Source organism: Copadichromis virginalis, linkage group LG20 (assembly GCF_057382275.1).
Source record: "Copadichromis virginalis isolate Kocher_CV1m ecotype Utaka linkage group LG20, C_Virginalis_male_GT1.1, whole genome shotgun sequence".
NCBI lineage: Eukaryota > Metazoa > Chordata > Actinopteri > Cichliformes > Cichlidae > Copadichromis > Copadichromis virginalis.
This window is the reverse complement of record NC_140637.1, coordinates 33,760,825-33,781,216: the sequence shown is the minus strand read 5'-3', so window position 1 is coordinate 33,781,216 and position 20,392 is coordinate 33,760,825. Positions and strand designations below refer to the sequence as shown.

At 43.5% G+C, this 20,392-nt stretch overlaps 1 protein-coding gene across 3 annotated transcripts in view; it reads right to left on the bottom strand.

Moving 5' to 3' along the window:
• LOC146685257 (neural cell adhesion molecule L1.1-like) overlaps positions 1–17,046 on the bottom strand; it is a 46,135-nt gene extending 29,089 nt beyond the window's left edge. For all 3 annotated transcript variants that reach the window (XM_085443034.1, XM_085443035.1, XM_085443036.1), the window contains exon 1: positions 16,857–17,046. The gene's annotated coding sequence lies outside the window, so the exon portion shown is untranslated. The remainder of the gene's footprint in view (positions 1–16,856) is intronic.
• Positions 17,047–20,392: the final 3,346 nt, after the last annotated feature.

Sequence of the window (20,392 nt, the reverse complement as noted above, 5' to 3'; positions counted from 1 at the left end):
CCAAACATAAATCAACAGAAGACAAATATTAATGTATTCCAGAGGGGGGAAAGTTTGACCCAAAATCACATCACGATGAATCCACGGCACATCTGTGACGTTGAGAATAAATTCTAAGATTTAAATTCACTTTGGGTTTGAATTTAGTACAGAATCCACAAAAATCTGAGATAAAGAACGGACAGTACCGGGTCACCTCGATAAAGTCAAGATCAGATCAAAGCAGCAGGAAGCAGCTTCTCCACTAATGACATTACAAAGAGAGATTGAGTGTGTGTGTGTGTTTCTGCCACACTCGCCGCATTTCCATTCATCTCAACATCTCCTCCTTTGTCCCTGCCTGGTGACTGAACACTGACCCGTGACAGCAGGAGTGTCGGGGGGTGAAAGCAGACACAGATGGATCAGGCTTTCTTTGCTGCCTCGACATGAAGGCCAAAAGAAGAACCCTCAGCGCTCCGAGTTTGGCCACATTCTTGTTTGTACTTGAAGTTGGGGATTACGCGCTCCTCCTCTGCGAGCTGATCAGCTGAAACTAACAGCCAGTCTAAAAATAGCCGATTGTGCCACTTCAAAGCCATGAAATCAGGCTGCGGCTCCATGTATGGGAATACTTTGATCAAGCAAAAAATGAAAGAAACTGAGGGAGATCCCTCGAATGAGCCAAACATCTGTGACAGGTTTTCATGCTAAAGCCTGAAACAGTGTTTCCTCCACTCCAAACCATTCATGCCTCCAGGAAAATTACTGTAAATGCTCCTGATTTATTTGGTATCATGTTGCCAAAAAAGCTCATTGTGCAGTTTTTGCATTTGCATGAATCAGTTTGTTTGTTTGCTAACAAGGACAAATCCCAAACAAGCATTTTGTAACGCGTCGTGAGACTTTCACCACCGGGGGCAGCATTTTATCTTTGGGTATGTTTTTATATCTGTTCAGGAGGCTCTGCCTTTAACCAGGATTATTAAAGCAAATAGGTTCTTATAACTTTCCTGATTCAATTCAACACTGAAGTACAGCCTGCACCTAACTTGACTTAATATCCCTTTGACACAGTACAGAGATGCGTTGAATATAAAGTCAGTTGCCTCTTTAGATTCTTTTCACAACTTTATGTAATTTTTTAAAAGACAGGAAGTTAGAAGAAATAACTGTAAATAACAACCTGGAGTCATAAGAAGACAGTAAGATAGATTGTCCAAGAGTTCATGTCACTCCAGAGAGCTGAGAGGACGCATCGCTCATGGAAGATGAATACAAAGAATCGAATAGAGCCAGTGTTGCTGTCAGTGTCTAATTGCACTGATGGATGACATATTGCAGATGAACAGGGTCTGGGTCTGGATGACTGTCCTCCCTCATTCACTCCCTCAGTGGACAATTATGGAAATACAAGTTTTTATACACTGACTTTATGCCTGGTGTGATGCTGCAGCAGCTTAAAGATGCTCCAACTGTACCGACTCCACGCTGACACACCGGAGTGAGAATACTAACAGACAGGGAGGGCAGAGGAGGTTACAGGAGGTGTCATAACTTATCAATCTGTGAGTGTAACCACCAGCAGTCCTCCGCCAAGGCCCGTCTCCGAGGCTTCTCTTAAAGCACACACATGGGGTGAGGGGCGAGGAGTGACAGCTGGCTAATGTAGACCCCCTCCAACATCTCATAATTACACAACCTGTCCCCAGCACACACACAAACACACACACACACACTGTCTCTTTGTGAGGATCCAGGTGTTTCTGAGCATCTCCACAAACACAGAGAGGACACAGACGTGACCCCCGTTCAGTTCCTATGACTGTCAGAGTCTTATTCTTCTAGTTTTTCATTGTTATCACTCATGATTACACACACACACTCACATCTGCCCTGCGTCACGGTCACTTAAACACACACACACACACACAAACACACACCTGCTCCCGCCTGTCGGACTGCTGCTGTTACCTGCCGGGCGTATTTTCAAAATACATGAGCCAAATGGCACAGCGGGACAGAAGGTGTGTGAGAGCCTGTGTGTGTGCGTGTGTGTGTGTGCGTGTGTGTGTGTGTGCGTGCGTGCGTGTGTGTGTGTGTGTGTTTGTCATTTCGTCACTGATGGGGGTGGGGGTGGGTCTAATGATGTAACGAGCTCAGACAGAAAAATGAAACAGACGTAATAAATGACGGGTGAAGAAAACATCCCAGCATGCTCCACTTCCTTTAATAACAGCAGCCTCGTCCTCAGCATGGAGGTTTTAAAAAAACAGAAATCCATGATCATCCACAGAGACTTTCTTCATTTAAATATTCATGGTGCTCCTGCTGGCACTGACTTAAGGAGGGGGCGGAGCTCGTTAATGAATCAAGTCTTAATCTAAAGGCGCCTGATGGAGGGTCGCCTCCTTCACACACTCTGAGTCTTTATTGAGGCTGCAGCTTAGAGCTGCTTGACCTCTGCTGACAGGAAGCTCGTTGAGTTGCTGTTGCCGGTGCACAATGACATTAAACGCACCGTGTTGTTCGCCTCTCACCGATTCTTTGTTATCCTGGAAATTTGACACATTATGACCACTTGAATTAAATCAGCCGTGAGAGCACAGGAAGTCCATTTAGGATTTAGAGAGGAAGGACGAGGAGGAAGAGTTTCAGATCTGATTAATGCTGCAAGTTTCGGCGCCCTGCGTGTTCACGGCGCAGTCTTAGATTTAAGAAAACACAACATACCACACATTTGATCACAACTGTATATCAGCTGCAGACATGAATGTATCAGGCAGGAGGGGACTTTGCAGGTTTTATGGTGATAAAGCAAAAGTTAAGCTCCAAAAATTTTATTATTTGCTGTTTTTTCCACAGAAAACTAAAAGTGTTAAAGTTTTCTTCTGACGTGGAGCTCTCACAAACTGGGATGGACATTTTCTTTGATTTAAGAGAAGTTTATTAGTTGCAGTGTTGGCAAATTCACACTGTTACAGCAGCAACGCGGACACCGCAGGAATAAATAAATAGAAAGCTTTTGGTCTCTGTATATTCTTCCTATAGTCAAATCTTACATATGTTACAGAGATTACCAGACCCCAGTCTGAGTGTTGGGTTGCCAGCTGAGTGCTCACTCTCAAGAATGAAAATGTTTAATGACTGAAAGCCCAAACAGGACATTTTAATAGCTGCTGTTAATCTCGCAGACCGCAGTAAAGAGGCAGTTCATGCCCTGTGGGCAGCCATGTTTCCGTTCTGTGCCGGTTAATATTAAACATACTGTACCAATTTCCTCTCTGCGGCCCCCCTCGGCTTCTTCAGGGTCCTGAGCCATCCCAGAGAACCTGAAGGGCTTCAAAAGGCAGAGGCAGGTGGACCCGCCCGTCCACAGGGAAGCCTGAGGGGAGGAGGGGAGATGGGGCGGGTGCAGGTGGAGCAGTCTGTGGGGAGGTGGGAGGGGATCGGAGAGTCAAAGGGAGGCGATGCAGGTGGACGGATGGAGAGCGACAGAGCGAGAAATTAATTCATTGATAGATTCCGATCTGGAGGAAAGAACAGGGACATGTGGATGGAGAGATTAAGCAAATGCTGGGAGGAGAGGGTACTTCCCTTTTAGTCTGCACGAAACACACACACACACACACACACACACACACACACACACACACACACACACACACACACACACACACACACACACACACACACACAGGTGTACGGAGATGAGGAAAGAAAGAGCTATTCCCATGTTGTCCCTCCTATTCGCCCGCATGACCTAAATTCACCCTAAATTCATTATTCATTACACATCTCACATTTACTACTCCATCCACACACACACACACACACACACACACACACACACACACACACACACACACAGACCACAGAGCAGACAGTCTATAGGTGAACTCTGCTAAGTGTGTGCGACAGTCTGCAGATCGAGCTGCTGATGTCCTTCACATCAGTCCTCATGAATATGTGATGAAGTGTCATTTTAATGAAGCACCACTGAGTTAAACGTGCTGCTGTCTCTGTGTGAATAGCAGGGGGGATGATATGTATCAGACATCCTTTCTCTGAGAAATGACATTTATATACTGTTCATGTGCAAAAGCAAATATGTTTTTAATGAAGCATAATGCACCCGGATTACAAAGAAAGCTGTTAATGAACAAATCTGCCTCGCAGAAAATGTTATCTTCTAAAGGTGAGGTAAGGATCACTATCTTGAATGAAGAATGAAAAAAATAATCAGCATACGAACTTTCCATAATTTAATCTAAACCTAGTGTAACAGCATCAACACAAACGTCAATGTCAGGAACCGAAAACTGGATTTTTTTGAAATGTCCACAGCAGACTCTAAAACTCCACACACATCACAAAACGCTACAAAGCATTTTGAATCTTTAGATTCTTCTGTCATAATTATTTGTCAAAGTGTGGGTAAACTTCCTGTTAGCATCTGAGAGGAAACCTGAAGACTGAAAAAATGAACCAAATTCAAGCTGCAGTTCCTTTAACAGCCACTGGAGGCAGACTCCAGCTGTGAGTCCGTCCCATAGACTTGCATGTTATAACTGTACAGCTGAAGTTTGATATATGGTCATCTCAGGCACAGTGGACCCGCCTGCTCTTCAGGCCTCTTACTTTTAATGGGTTGTACCCAATCAGAAGAAATTTGACTCGAAGGGGGAGGAGCTAAAAGGGTTAGGGTTAGGGGGTTAGGATGAACTGAGGCTCTGTATAAGATAAAGAAAGATTATTTTGAATTTTCAATCAAAGCTACTTTAGTAGAGTCAAAGCCAAAACATTTGGAGCTGGCTTTACTTTAAGAAGATCACTTTTTACAACTCGCTCTACTTTCCTCTTGTCTGTGTGACAGCTCCTTTCTGCAGGTGTTAGAGAGGAGGCGTGGCTTGTTAACACTCAGCATCACTGGTAACACCTGAGCCCAGCATCCAGTGCTCTAGAAAAGTCCTTAGAGCTCCTCTTTTGGACTTTGTTTGCTCCTTGGTTTATTGTCTTGCACTAAATCCCATTGCATTCAGCATTGACAGTACTGACTGCACACACCATAAATTAAGAAACATTTTAAATTGCTTGTTTAATTTAAAATAAACTCTTTCCTAATTGACATTTCTGCACTGCTCTCTTCCTGTAATGGCCGTCTGTGACATCAGTGTACAACAACAAGTCATTTTTTAATTGAATAAGTGCAAAAAGGTCATCTGATGACTTTAGTTTAATCTGATCTTTAGATGTTGGTGCAGAGCAGATGTGACAGTCAGTATGTGGGTTTATTCCTCTGAACCGCAGTGACTCAACATTTCTCATGAAGAGGCTTTGGCTCTTCTCCAAGCAGCTTAACAGATTACAGATTTGTAAAGTTTCTTCACATGCAACCAGGCACAAAGTACTCAAGTGCAAATGTCCTTCGGTAGACGATGAGCACCGAGTGTGGCAGGCACTTCCACAAAACCCTTTGTGACTGAGTGAGCAGAGAGGTCATTTCTCTCTTTCCCAACATGCAGAGCACAAACAGATTTGCTGAAAATTACAACAAATTAAAACAAAAGAAAAGAAAAAATATGTTACTGGGAAAAAAAGAGAGATCTGAAAGTGATGTTCCCTCAGTTCCACGAGCTGTTCGTTCTCGTTTGCGTTCCCCACCCTTACTCCCCTTTTCAATTCTTTAACTTCTTCACTTCTGTTTAGTAGATGGGGATCTGTCAGGCCCGGGAGCCGTTGTTTTCACCTCCACCATCTTTTTTAAGACAAGCAACAAACTGATGGGACGAGGACGGCCAGGTCTGACCAAGCAAACTTTAATAAGAGCCAGAAAGAGCGACTCAGACCTCAAACTCATCAGGTCAGTGTTCCCTGAGCTCACAGCCACAGGTAACACCACCTGAGGCCTGCAGACCAAATTTAAGGCCCATCTCCACTGGCTTCATTTTCTTGATGTGCTAATGTTTCACACTGTGTGCGGTGACAGCCACCGAAACAGATTCAAATCAGCATCAGTGACGAAACTATGACTGTTTTCAGCTGCATATTTTTACTCTATAGCTCTGAGTCACAGTTCACACTAATCACATTGATCAGTCTTATAGCAGGCCTCGCTCAGTTCATCCTCAGAGGGAAAGGTGGAGGATCTGTTGTAGCTCCTCCCCCTTTCAGATCACTTCGTTCTGATTGGCTCTGTGCCAGAACATATTAGGGTTGTCCCCTGTTTATGACATCATACAGATCCAAGAGTAGAAAAAACTGAACCCAAGTGTTTAAATGATTTCTGAAACATGAAGTGTTTTTCTTCCTGTCAGTCATGACTCAGCTGCTGTGCATTTGTCAGCTTTATGATGCACAGATGATGTCACCATCAGCTCTGTCATTTACAGGGATGACCTCAACTCGAAGGATGTAGCAACACACACACACACACACACACACACACACACGTCAGTGTTAAGCTGTCTTTGTGTTCACATCTTAGCAGACTGGGATTTCCCCGTGGAAGTGGAGAGATGAATAACTCAATAATCACGAGGAGGTTTCTGACCGACTACAAAGCTCCTCCGCTGACAGGCCTCCCACCACCCGCCGTCTTCTTCTGCCTTTGCTTTGTTTTTCCTCTCTGTTTGCAGCTTTTCCTCCTTCATTACTTTTGTTCTGCCATTCTGTTTGTGTGGATCCTCTTTCTGCCTCCACACCAGCGACATGCCTGTAAAACAGCTCCAGGCGATGCTTCACCATGAAAACTCTCCTGCCTTATCAGCCTCCACCATGAAAGAACCACGCTGCAGCAAAGGCAGAAGCATCCACCCCCCCGTTAATGGAGACACCATAGGCTTTGAAAAAACAAGGTTGTGATTTCTGGGTGAAATGTTTTAGCCAGGCTCAGTCTGTCAGTCCAGGCTCTGATGGAGTGCCTTCATCTTGATCCCCAAGGAGAAATCCCACCAACTTTGCTGACTGTGCAGAGCTCAAAGGTCAAAGTTCATATGAACCAATTATTTTTTAGTATAATTTGTAACCTAAGGGGCTGAGGGCTCATGGGCTGAGGTGAAGCATTTAAAATGAAGGCTGATGTTTACAAAACAGAAAGGTGATTTCTGCCTCCTCCTGATTTTAATCAAATAAATAAATTAAACAATAATAACAAAGAATAAAACCTGAAAAAAACAAAACAATCAGAGAGAGAAATGTTCAGCTCATGACCCTGCCCCTCAAAAATCTACAAACGTAATATTTTCTTTAGTGTCGACACGGACAGTATCAGTGTGCTGCCCAGCCCCCGTCTGTGGCACGACGTGAACGTCCGCCTTGGCTGAGCTTCCTTCAGGTAGTACCGGTAGATGTATATCAGGGTTGTTGAACTCCAGGCCAAGAGGGCCGGAGTCCTGCAGGGTTTAGATGTGTCCTCGATACTTCACAGCTGATTTAAACGGCTAAATGACCTCCTCAACATGTCTGAAGTTCTCCAGAGGCCTGGTAATGAACTGGTCATGTGATTCAGGTGTGTTGACCCAGGGTGAGATCTAAAACCTGCAGGACACTCGAGGTCTGGAGTTTGAGACCCCTGATGATAGAGAACAGTCCTCTTTGACAGCAACGTTAGAGGATTTTCATGAATAACTGCTTCATGTTTCTGGAACGAGACGTTTCAGACTTAAAGGGAAACAAACATCTCCTCAGAATTGGGCAGCCCACCCGAAAAACAGGGTCACAGGCAAGAGTATGAACATATTTTTGATTTTAGGCTTTAAGTATTTCACTAAACAAATGTTAGACACACCAGGCTGTCAGTCCTGAAGCACGGCTTGTTGTCCTGCAGAGGCAGAAAAAGCAGCGAACGTTTGTGTTTGTTGAATGAAAAGCTGGTTATCAAAAGTTCCTGATTATTTCTGACTAATCACTTAATTGACAAAGCATCTGAAGACATGTGCGTCTGTCACACAGCTCCGTTGTGTTATTTCTGTGTATTTGCCTTTCAGATGGGATGTGGGGAGTCGGTCCCGGAGCTCAGCCCGACGCTTTTCACATTCAAATGAGCTCTTATTGGTGTGACATTGTTTAGTCACCTCTGGATTACCTCCGCCCTCCTCCAACAGCCCACCCTCCCACGCACACACTCCGGCAGACACAAAGCCGGCACGTTTGTTTATGATTTGCGTTTCTCTCCACGAAGGCAAACGAGGCGACACAGGCACGAATAAATTGCTCATTAGTGACGGTATGCTCCTGGATAAACAACGGCTCCCGCGCTGGGTGGCTTCCCGGCCCCGCTGGAGTCCATTAGATTTAGCTGAGGGGTGAGTGGCGCCAGCTGTGAGAGGCCACAGTGTGACAGAGCGCTCGGGGCGGTGTATACAACACCCACGGCCACACATCTATCACTGCCTCCACCCAAATCAAAGTAAGTGGTGGTGGTAATGCACCATTTTACTGTTTGCCCAAAGCCAACAAACACTATAAAGAAGGAGAAGAAGAAATGAAAGTGAGGAGGCAGCAGTACTGTTCATGTGTTTGAGAGAATAAGTCTGAAACATGTTAACACGAAACAGGTCGTCCGAGCGAGGGATGTTACATCCTCTGATTCAACAACCTCTCTGGTTAATCTGATCTAATCATTTTCACACATCCTGGATTAAAACATGGAATCGGCGGCGTGCGGCCTCGGCCCTCGGCTCAGCTGCGACGTCAATCAATACCTCACATGATCATGTGTCACGCGTGTGACGGGCACACTTAACTGAGAGCTGTGAGATCAGCAAAGACCGCTCTCCCACTTCTTCTCTGGTTTCATTCTAGAAAGAGGCGATAAAAACATGGCCGACAGAGGAAACGCCTCAGCGACATCATCGGCTCATACACCACCGAGCTACAGCTGTGACTGCCAGCAGCACAGATCCTGACCTGCTCCAGGACTTTAGGTAACGTCAGCGTCTGATTGCACGTTTGCCTCACGTCGACCTTTGAACCTTCACGTTTTCCTCGCTTTGCTTTGTTTTCATTGGAGGATTCATTACTTGGGTTTCAGATCGAATCGGACTTTATAAACGTCCGTGTTAGGGTTAGGAAGAGGCGGGAATTGGGTTAAAATGTTCTCCTTCCCAACAGTGTGTGATGCCAGCGGGTGCTTCACAGGTTTATGAGACCTGACAGACCTGACTCACGCTAACTCATGCTCTCCATCACAGCAGCTGTGACGCACAGTAGCTGGTTCAGGAGGAGTGAGCATATCTAACCACCAGCTCGAGTCTTTAGCTGCTGCTGCTAATGCTCCCACAGGCTAGTCCCGCGCGGCGTCCGTCTGCTGTACAGGTAGCGTACCTGGGTTTATCGTTGGACACGGCTGCCTGTGGCCAAAACAGCGAGAACACTGAGCTGAACAAACGAGCTGAAAGTAGCGCTCGTGGAGCTCAGGGAAGCAGTGAGTTCATGGTGTATGTATGAAAATATGAATCCCAGCAACGACTGAGATCACAGAGGTTTGTGTGTAAAGATCGAAAGCATGGCTGTAAAACTTTGTGAGGCCCAAGGCGAAACAGAAAATGAATCCACATTATGGAGATAAGCTCCACTTAAATGTTCTCACCAACACACACACATTATCCTCAGTGGTCCCACACACATCCTCTCTTGTTTCCACCACATCCTCCCACGCACTCCCACCCACTTACACCACAGCGAGCCAGCGGCTCTTCTGACTCTGGATCTTTCTTCTTCACGGCTGATGATCCACTGAGAGCTCAGACTCACAGCAGCTGCAGACACATCACACCTAATCCCTCCTGGCAGGTAAAAGGCGCTACGCCGGGCTTTGATTTTGTCTCAACATAATAACCTCGTCCTGTTGATGTGCGAGGTGTGAGGTCACAGCCAGCAGGTGCTCGGGAGCATCGACGAGACAAAGGTGAATTCATTTGAAGCGCGGAGATGAAGTCACACAGAACACGAACGGACGAGTTTCTTTAACAAAGATGAAGGATTTCTGCAAGCTTAGTCTGGGTTTGCATTTCTTTCACAGATATTTCACACAAACAGCTACAACCTTCACTTGATTATTAGCCACTTGGTTCAAATAAAAACTTCATTATGAAACTAAAATTAAACTAAATTACATTAGCTGTTCATTTAGCAAGCGAGTGAGTTAGCAGGTTCATCAGAGTCATTATAGATGCAAGGACGGAAAAGGTGGTGCTAAGAGTATAACGCTGGTTAAATTATACACGTGCTGCTTTTACACATCAGGCAAAATAGATAAGGAGACTGCAGTGATCGTTGCACTGGATCACGTGTCTCCCCAACACGTCTGTGTCAGGGATGCAGATCATGTGTGAAAACAGCAGCGAGTCACAGACGTTACAGCCTGTTTGCACACAGACAGTAAAAGTGAGTTTAACACACTGTTTGGTTCACAATTATTTCATTTTTGCTTCTTTTTGAGTCCGGTTGAACTTTACTGATGTGCCAGTAAGTTAATAACTTTAACTTATCAGCGTCTACCGTCACATCTCTCCGGCTCCCAGCTACACCCCTCCCAGGTGGGAGATCGCATTTCCTCTCAGAGCCTCGGTCTTTATCTTCTCCTCTTCTTCCTCCCTCTGCAGCATCGTTTGTCTCTGCTCGCCCCACCCTGAGCACGCAGGAAGGAAGCTTTGAATTAAAAGGAGATTTGACGTAAATCTCTTTATTTAATCAGAGAGAAAAATGTCAATTTGGTTTGTGCATGCGCTTGTGTGTGTGTGTGTGTGTGTGTGTGTGTGTGTATTGGCAGTCTTTCCCATCCCTTTCCGTCATTCTCCCATCGCCATGGTAACCCCCTGACTCCAACAGCACACAGCAATATTTCCTCTTTTCCCATCCCCCAACACTGCCCCTCCTTCTTTTCTCCCATCCCCCACTCCATCCCTCCACACCTCTCCCTCGCTTTCTCTCCGGTGCCACTCCCTACATCGCCTCAACTCACCCCTCTCTCTCTCAGTCACACACAGACACACACACAGACACACACAGACACACACACAGTTTCTCTTCCCATTGTCTCAGTTCCCACTCGCGTCTCCTCTGCTCAACACGAGTGGTCTGCAGTGTTAAAGCAGCCGTCCAGCTTTTGGGAAGCTTATTCCCTCCTTTTGTGCAGGTTCTTAAAGTGCACACACACACACACACACACACACACACACACACACACACACACACACACACACACACACACATACACACACACACATGCACAAATATAGCACAAATAAGGTGACAGATGGTGAGCCCAGGAAAAAGTTCTGCCGTCGCTGCAGGTATGAGGAGATAAAAGAAAAGCAGCAGGAGCTGAAATAATGCAGAACATACTAAAGTATCGAGAAACATATTTCCTCTTCCTGAGCGCTCATCTCTTAAACTGAAAAGCTTTATTTCGAGTACTCGGCGACTGGAGGTGCAACAGGATTAAACTCAAAAATGCAAAGAAATGTTAAATTATGCAAAGATAATCGTGGATTAAACGAGATAATTCTGCAGCTGTGGGATGACACGGACGCTGAGATTTAATCAGACATGAGGATTATTTTCATCACTTATTAACTTTGGAATTATTTTCTTGATTATTCAATTGTGAGTCGAATATCAGAAAAATCAGACAAATGCTAAAGATAACATTTGCGTGCCACAAAGATGAACTTTTACTTAAGGGCAGTGATGAACCAATCAGACATTTCTCCATCATGAAGCATGTTGGTGACTGAAACCATCTAACAGTGAATTCTGGGGAAATGAAGACGATATGACGGCTCAGTTTATCCCCACTGAACATATTTATCTTTAGAACGATCCAAACGTTTCACTTGGAACAAGTAAGAACGACATTAAGCAGAAAAAAAGCGGAGCAGAGCCTGGATGCTGTGGTTTCCTAACGCACAGGCGAGCTTCTCTTTGGGCAACAAAGTGGCCGATGACCTCACTCCTCTTTATTTCCTGTAGGTCACTGTGGTCTATAAAATCTCTCCACACCAGCATTAGTAAACCACGGATATGAATATTAGGTTTTCCTCTTTTTTGCGGTGGAGTGTGAAAGAGGTCACAGCAGGTGTGACTGATCAGTGTTTACTGGCTTTGAATGAGTCACTCTTTGTTTTAGTGAAACAGACTCATCTGTGAGCAAAATGAACACAGGACAGAGTCTGAGCTCCACTCAGTGTCATAAAGATTAAGGGAAGGGACAAATGAACGCGTTTTAGACCACTCGAGTTTTTCTTCTGTTTCTGATTAGACTATTTGGGGATTTTATTATTTCTTTTAGAAAACTTTTTTAGAAAACTGAAAAAGTGCCTGAGATGATGTTTTTAAACCTTTTTCCCCGAAATCTCCCAAACATTCAGTTTATTATCAAATAAAAAAATGAAAAAACGCTGAAAACCAAAAAACGAGGCGTCCTGTTCTCGACTATATCAGCTTTGTATGAGTCACACTTTACGCTTCCTGAAACTCAAGTTTCACTTTTTAAAGAGAAGTTTTGAACACAAATGGATGTTTGTTCTTTATGACCATTTAAAGCTCTGACATTAGAAAAAACTAATGTTTAGTGATGCGAGCGAGTGCAGTCTGAGGCTCATGCACCATCACCACAGAAGATACACGACAGGAAATATATGGTAAAAATTATCCTTTGATCAAACCAGTTTTGCTGGTTGGTGAGAAGCATCAGATTTATGTCTCGTATTGCTCATCTTCTGGTCAGGAGACTGTATGTCATGTGACCTTTGGTCCACCGAGTCACTGATCATATTGTTTGTCTGATATTTGTCTGATAGAGTCTCTGTGCTGGTGGTCACGCCATGAATGGACTCTTGTCATGGATCAGCTACACTGCCCACAAAAACAGACACATTTACTCCACTGTATGTGTGTGTGTGTGTGTGTGTGTGTGTGTGTGTGTGTGTGTGTGTGTGTGTGTGTGTGTGTGTGAGTGTGAGTGAGTGTGAGTGTGTGTGTGTTAAAGCCAGTGAAGTCAGATTAGCTGCTTCTGAAGAGATTAAAGCCCCAAACACAGAGGGGCTGTTAAAACCTGCCTACAGGCTCTAATCCGGGCTAATGGACGCACCCCCCAATCTCCACACACACTCGAAAAAGGAAGGAGGAAAAGATGGGAGGGGGGTGTTAAGGGCATTCCTTAATTTCTAAACACAAAGACCTCATTTGTTGAGGGTAAAATGGAAAAAAGGCGATGTGGAAGAACGAAAGGTCAAAAGAGAGGAAAGATGTTTCGAGGGGGAGGGAGCGGGGGCGTGAGAGCGAGATGGATGAAGATGGATGAGAAATGCCACAAAGAGAATCACAGACGACACTCGGAGCAAAGACGGACAGAGGAACTGAGAAAGAGCTAAATTCAGACTAATCTTATTTTCTGAACCCAGACCTCCATCTGACCTGCGGACCTGCGGCTGAAACCTTTTAGTCCAAACTGCTCATTCTTTGATCCACTTGATAGACCTGCTGGGACAAGACAAATTCAGGTTGTCCTCCCAGTCTGCATGCTAACGTAGGGATGTAGACACCGAGGCTTGCCCGAGGGCCCAGAATTACTCTCAGTAACAACTTCAGTCAGAGCGCTTTTAAACAGGTTTAAACAGTCTCCGCTAAACAACCGCATCGTTCCTCTGACATGTTCTGCATGCAGAGCTGCTAAATGCTGCTCGGGACGTCAGAAAACGATTAATGGAGAATATTTATGTGACAATATTTATTTATAAAAAGTCACAAAAAGTTGTGGAGAAACTGCCACAGAGTTTACGTTGATATTATTTTCAGAAATGTTGCGTAAAGTTTAATTTTTTGATGTGTGAAGAGTCTTTACCCATATCTGTAAAACTGATGATATCATTTTTACCTCAAACACTCCAAAGATCACACGTCTGGATCAACGCTTCGGTAAATGTTTGCTCCCAGCCTGGAAACTGTGACAGATGTTTACAGATGGGCCACATTTATGCCACTTGTTATATCTTTGCCCTTTTCATAACCTCTTATTAGTATATTGATCTTGTAAATGTAGATGAATAAACACGTCATCATTTTTGTGTCATAATTCAGAATCCAGGTTGATCAGATAGAGGCTGTCTGAATAATTTCAAATGCTTTTAACTGTATCAGGTGTGTCAGGTGGGCGAGTTTGCTCCGTCTGGATGAATAAGACTCACACAGGAGGCTCAGTGTGTGCCACATTGTTGGACAGCACCGAGCGCCCAGCACTCGCACACTCTGTAACTGCTGTCAGCTTCATATCATTTCTTATCAGCTGGCTCTCTGCAACGTACGGGTTGGTGTCATTATAGAAAACTATATTAAAGAATTTAAAGTGTCATAATGTTTGGATGATACAAAAGCAAAAACACAGAAATATATCGATGAAGAAGTGATTTAATCACCACGTCACCAGCGGCGCACACAGGGTTAGCTGGTTTCATTTGGGCGTTTTTCTGTCAAAAATCAAATCAAATCAATGTTCTGCAGATATCGTTCACTTAGTTTCATAAATGTTGTCGACATTAAGACAAGAGGACAGTGAGTGTCAGTGTAATTAAAAAGAGCTGCTCCTAATTTCAAGAATATATATGTACTTAATTTTTATTTTATACATTATTTAATTTAATTTAATGTATTTCATTGAGGGTAAAAACAAAAATCTCAGAAAGGCTTTCAGAAGAAAAGACGGGGAGGTTATGGTCTGATTGTGAAATAGAGAAACTTCATCATCTGCACAACTTAATATCATTAAAAATTCAGCGATCCGTCTGCAGTGAGGCGCTGCACGCAGACACGAGTCTGTTTAAGGGAATTCCTGTCAGAAACACTTTAATAAGTTCAAACTCATTCACGAGAACGAAAAGCAGACGCAGAGCTGGAACTGAGCTCAGTCTGAAATGCGTCGGTGCTGCTGCTTCCTCTCCACTAAACATGACAGAAGACTGTTGAACTGAGTCTGAGGCAGGAAACAGTCGACTTTCAAAGCACAGAAACGGATCAGCTCAGAGTGTCTTTTAAAGAAGACGTGCTGCAAAACAGTGGGAAGCTACTTTTTCATGTTACTGTGACAGCACTGAGCAGCTCCTTCAGTGGGAGACTGCGGCACCCACGGTGTGGGACGGAGAGATTTCGCAGGTCTTTCCTCCCCACTGCTGTCAGACTCCATAATAAAGACTTTAACTGATCAAGCACACACATCCATACATATGCAATAATACTAAGTGCAATAATCCTTTCTGTCATCGTTGTATTTTTACTCAGTTGTATATAGTATTTGTATTCGTATTCTATTTTTATCTTATTGTATATTTATTTTATTGTATTCTACTGTATATAGTATTTTATTTTATTCTATTCTGTACAGTTGTGTACTGTATTTATTCTTATTGTATTCTAATTTTTGCCTCATAACTTTTGCACTGTCCACTTCCTGCTGTGACAAAACAAATTTCCCACGTGTGGGACTAATAAAGGTTATCTTATCTTATCTTATCTTACTGGCAGCAAAAACAAAAGATGGATATGTTTGTTCAAAGAACAGTAAAGTTTAAAAACATCATTTGTTAATTATTGCAGTCATATCTTGAGAACAGGGCTGTGCAGAGCGCTCCTTTCATGATGCATATTTTTTTCATGTGGCTGTCTGGAGGTAGTCTACTGTAAGTACAAAAGCCTGAATAAAAAATGCAGGCAGATGGTTTCAGTCAGTTTGACTGCTGCCAAAGATCTGGGGAGGGGAGAAAGAGAAAAGGGCTAAAAATCCTCCTACGCCACTCAGCCCTAAATATCCCTCCTCCTCCTCCTCCTCTCATCCCAGTCCAGGCTCCCTCTCACCTTCCACATCCTCTCATTTCTTCTGCTCTTTTTAGATTCAGGCTCTTCTGGGCTAAATCCTTCACCTCCCGTTTCACTCAAACTCTGCACCTTATCAACTTCCCCTCCTTCAGCTCTCCTTCCACCTCCTCTCTCTTATTCCTGCTCTCAGGTTCTGGCCTAATTTTAAGTGAGAAAACTCCACAATGCAGGCAAAGAATGACAAAGAGGCCTAAATGATGTTGCCATGAGGAAAAAGAGGAATTCCAGAGTAAACAGAAGCAAAGGACAAACACAGCTTTCTCTTCCTGCATTTTATCCCCCAATTCAGAGAGAAGTTGAGCTACAGGAAACACTTTTTTTTACACGTTTCTTGGTCATAAATGCTGATAAACTGAATATGTTCTTGGTTTTGGACCGCTAACTGGACAAACCAAAGACCCTGTTAACCTGGAAACAGCACCATTCAGCACCAGGCCATGGGCGGACAGCAGCCTGGAAGCTGGCATGGACACAAGATGGGAATTGCAGTTATGTTGTTTGGAGATATAAAGATCAGACTAAATCATTCCTGGCAGAGACTTTTAGCATGAAAGGAAGCGTGCTACAGAGCAGCAGTGAATAATTTAACACGATAATGTGGTATAGTGCAGCATTTCATTCAATATTCATAAAAACACACGGCCGCAGATGATTTATCAGATATTAAAAAGCTGAATCGGGTCAGACACTCCCTACAGATGGATTTACCTCCACACAAACATCACGAGTGAACATTTACTGACCCGAGCATGTTTGAGTCAAAAGGTGAAATCACAGACAGGAGGAAGTGCGCACCAACACCCACACATGTATGTACAGTGACACACAAACACTTGTCTAGTATCTCAGCACAGTCGCTCACACACTACCTGCCTTCCTATTATGTAAGACACCGTTAGAGCCTCCAGCCCTGATCTCCAACCCACTGACACACAGACACACACATTCATGGATGGAAACCCAGACACCAGCAGAAGCCTGGGATGCTTCAGTGTTAGTCCTACCTCTGCAGGTGTCTCCTCTTGATGTGTCTCCTCCTCTCAGGCTCCTCTCCGTGGCTCTTCTTCTAGCTCTGTATTGTTTCTCGGTCCAGTCCACCGACTCGTGCCTTTTCCTCCTGTCGTTTTTTGCACTGATGCTGCAGTGGTACAGAAAACACACCCTTCTGAGCTCTGCCTCTTCTCCCTCCCTCCTTCCCTCTCTGCTGCTCTCGGATTGGCTGCTTCACAGAGATGACATCAGCCTTTTTATTGTAGTCTCTCTCTCTCCCTCTCTCTCTCTCCATATACCTCCTGCCCCTCCCTTCCTCTTTACCTCAAAGCCCCCCCCCCCCCCCATCCCCTATTTTTACCTCTCCATACTCTCTGTCTTTTATATTTATATTTATATTCCTTATATCCATTAATGCTGCTAATGGCTGAATCACAGAAGCACAAGCTCATTATAAAAGCTTCCTATAGTTCAATAAGAGATGTTTGTTTGCCAGTACACTGGTCCATTAGAGAGGGAAGCCTTACAGTTTGGGTAAATATTTTAGATTTTTTAAAAATTATTAAAAAAAAATTTTGAATTATGATATTTTAGACCAGATCGATCAAAGCCCCTAAACCCTGAAATGGAAAAATTGAAGATAATGGATGGATCCATGAAATTAGAGTTATTATATTCTTCTTCTTCCCTTTCTTTTTTTGGAGCACTATTCAGAATTGCAGGACAGAAGAGGGAGAATATGACCCTTTAAGTTCAGCTACACTAATGAATAGAAACTGAACTGAACTGATTAATTAGTCATTTCCATCTTCAGGGTCCTGAAAGTGAGTTTCTTGCTAAAGCTTGAATACGAGCAGTGCCCTCGGTGAAATAGCAGCTGGTTCTTGCTTTGCATGAACTCAGCAGGTTTAAAGACTGAAGCATTCTCGACCTGAGCCAGTGTGACCATATGACCGTGGGTTAGTCCGGTGGCATCGTTGGGACTTATGTCACAAGCCTCTAACAAAGGTTTGTATTGTTTACTGATAACTGTAGATAAATGTGACTGCAGACATCAAGTCAACAAATTGGTGGGTGAAATTGTGTTACGCATGTCAGTGGCGTCCTGTTAGGGCAACCAATCTTATCTCATGAAAACACAACAAAGTGAATCTACTGTTGTTGTTTTATTAGTTTTATTTTTTATTCTGGCTGCTGGTGGTTATTGTCTCTGGAAGCAGGATTAACTCTGCTTGACTGTGATTACACTAGAATCTGTAGTTTAAGTGTTTAAATGTTATTTCTTTTGCTTAATGCAGGTTTTAAAGTTAAAACTTGTTGTTAATCTTCAGCTCTTTAAATAATTTATCTTGTTTTAGTTTATTATGTCTTTGGGTAAATTGGCTATGTCATAGTTAAAAGGCCCACTCCCTTTAAAACCCTGAAAAATGTGTGACATAACAGAGCAGTACCGCCCCTGAACTCACCACCAACAGCAGCTCACATTGTGCTTCTTCCATCTCCTTCCAGTCTGTCCAGATGCCTTCCCGCTCTGCTCCTCCTTCTTTTCCTCCTCTCATAATTAGAATGGAGATTATGTTCTCTGGTATCCAGATTATAAAACCCAGTGACATCCATGTGACATTTTGTTAACTGCCAAACAGAGCAGGCATCCAAAACACGCCCACACTTTCTCTGTGTGTGTTTGTGTGTGAAAGATAAATACAGAAAGAAGGATGTGAGAGGACAGATGGACGGGACCAGGCGTCAGTTTTTTAAGTGGTTTTCTTTAGCAGGAAGATGGATATGATGAAACAGTGATCGGTTAGTGTTTCTTTGTGTCTCATCGTTGTTGTGCTCTTCTCCATAGCTCTCCGACAGCTTAATATAAAACACAAATCATCAGTCAAACAATCTGCAAAACCCACAAAAACATTTAAAAGAAAAGAAAAACCTGCTTTGAAGAGGCCTGAGCATTATTAAGCCTGCAGCATGAGATCCTCCTCTTTAACAACCAGACTAAAACGCAGAAATGTAATAAAAAGCTAAAATAACTGACATTAAATAGCATAAAAGCTACACAAGCACACACAAAAGCACACATAAGCAACGCATTTCTGATTTCTACGTGATTCATGCACTCAGTGAGGTTGAGTACGGTGCAGGTCTGCTTTTTACTCAGGCTACATGTATGGTCCTGTGAAAATGTCACGTTGTGAGGCAAATTGTAACCTTACCAATCCCGGACGAGCCCCCATTGGTCATGTGGAGATTAATTTGTTATCATATGTTACCTTATATATGAGATCAAAGTAGTTGCATTATAATATGGTATGTAGTTTTAGTTTGCATTAGACCTCTGACTTAGAAGAGTGTGAAAATCATTAGATCTGTTGGATTGACCTGTATTATGTTGAATGTCTTACATTGTTTCAAAGGAGTTGTTAGGATAATGGATGTTATTTTAATCTCACTGATATCATTTACATGCACTGTTGTAAGTTCATTATTACTTCATTAGTCTGCATCAGTTTATCAGCAATATATCATTGTATCATTCATCATATCATTCTTAGTAAATCGGCTACAAGGTAATTCTCCACCAGCTTACTTTCTCTCTGCTTAAACTGTTGCAACATCACCACTCCACTCGAGCTGGACTGTTACATTCAGTTATGCACGTAGTCAGGCCTCACTAACGTGCACATATATACAGACTTATGAAAGACACGCACGTTCCCTCACATAAACACTTATTAACAAAGGGAGGTCGTCTCAGGACATCCTCTCTAGTGGACTCACAGTTTCACAAAATGCATAACAGATCACACACTTGTTTTTCTCTAAAAGTACCATCTGATGTCTATATAAGGAAGACTTTTGGGATTGTGGGGACTTGATATCATTTCCAGTAAGGTCTGTGTGACGTCATCATGAATAATATAAAAGATATGGAGAGCCGCCGCCCGGCGGAGATCTGTGGCTGTACGCTTGTCTTCCCATGCTTCTGTCTTAGAAGTGTGTAATAAAGATCACTATTCTGGCATCTACTGAGACCATGCAGTCGTTTGTCTTCTCCTCAAAACTCGAATCATGACAGTCACAAAGTGTATCAAGGACAGAAAGCAAGGTAAGCAGAGACTCCTCACATGAAGTCAGCAAACTGAGTGATGCAAGGAAAGAGAGGAAGTCATTATGTCCTACAGGACTGTTGAAGGTAAAGTGCGAGACATGTTAAAGTTTGGATTATTCTTCTGTTACATTCTTTGGTAGCACTCATTGCACACACGTACTTGTGTAGCATTTCCTGTAGAATCTGCACAGAGAAGTGTTGAGAAAAACTGAAACTGAGCACATCAGGAACCAGGCTTCAGTTAGCTGTCAGGATAAAGTGTTTGGTGGTCCCTCCCTCTGTGCTGCGCAGCCAGGACGACGACCTCCAACGCACAACCTTTTGTTCTATATGGTTACACCATACTCGTAAATCACTTCATGTAGCTGTATTTAACTGGGAATATGTGTATGCAGTCAAAACAGCAAATCTAAGAAGGGAGGTAAAAAAAGCTGAGAC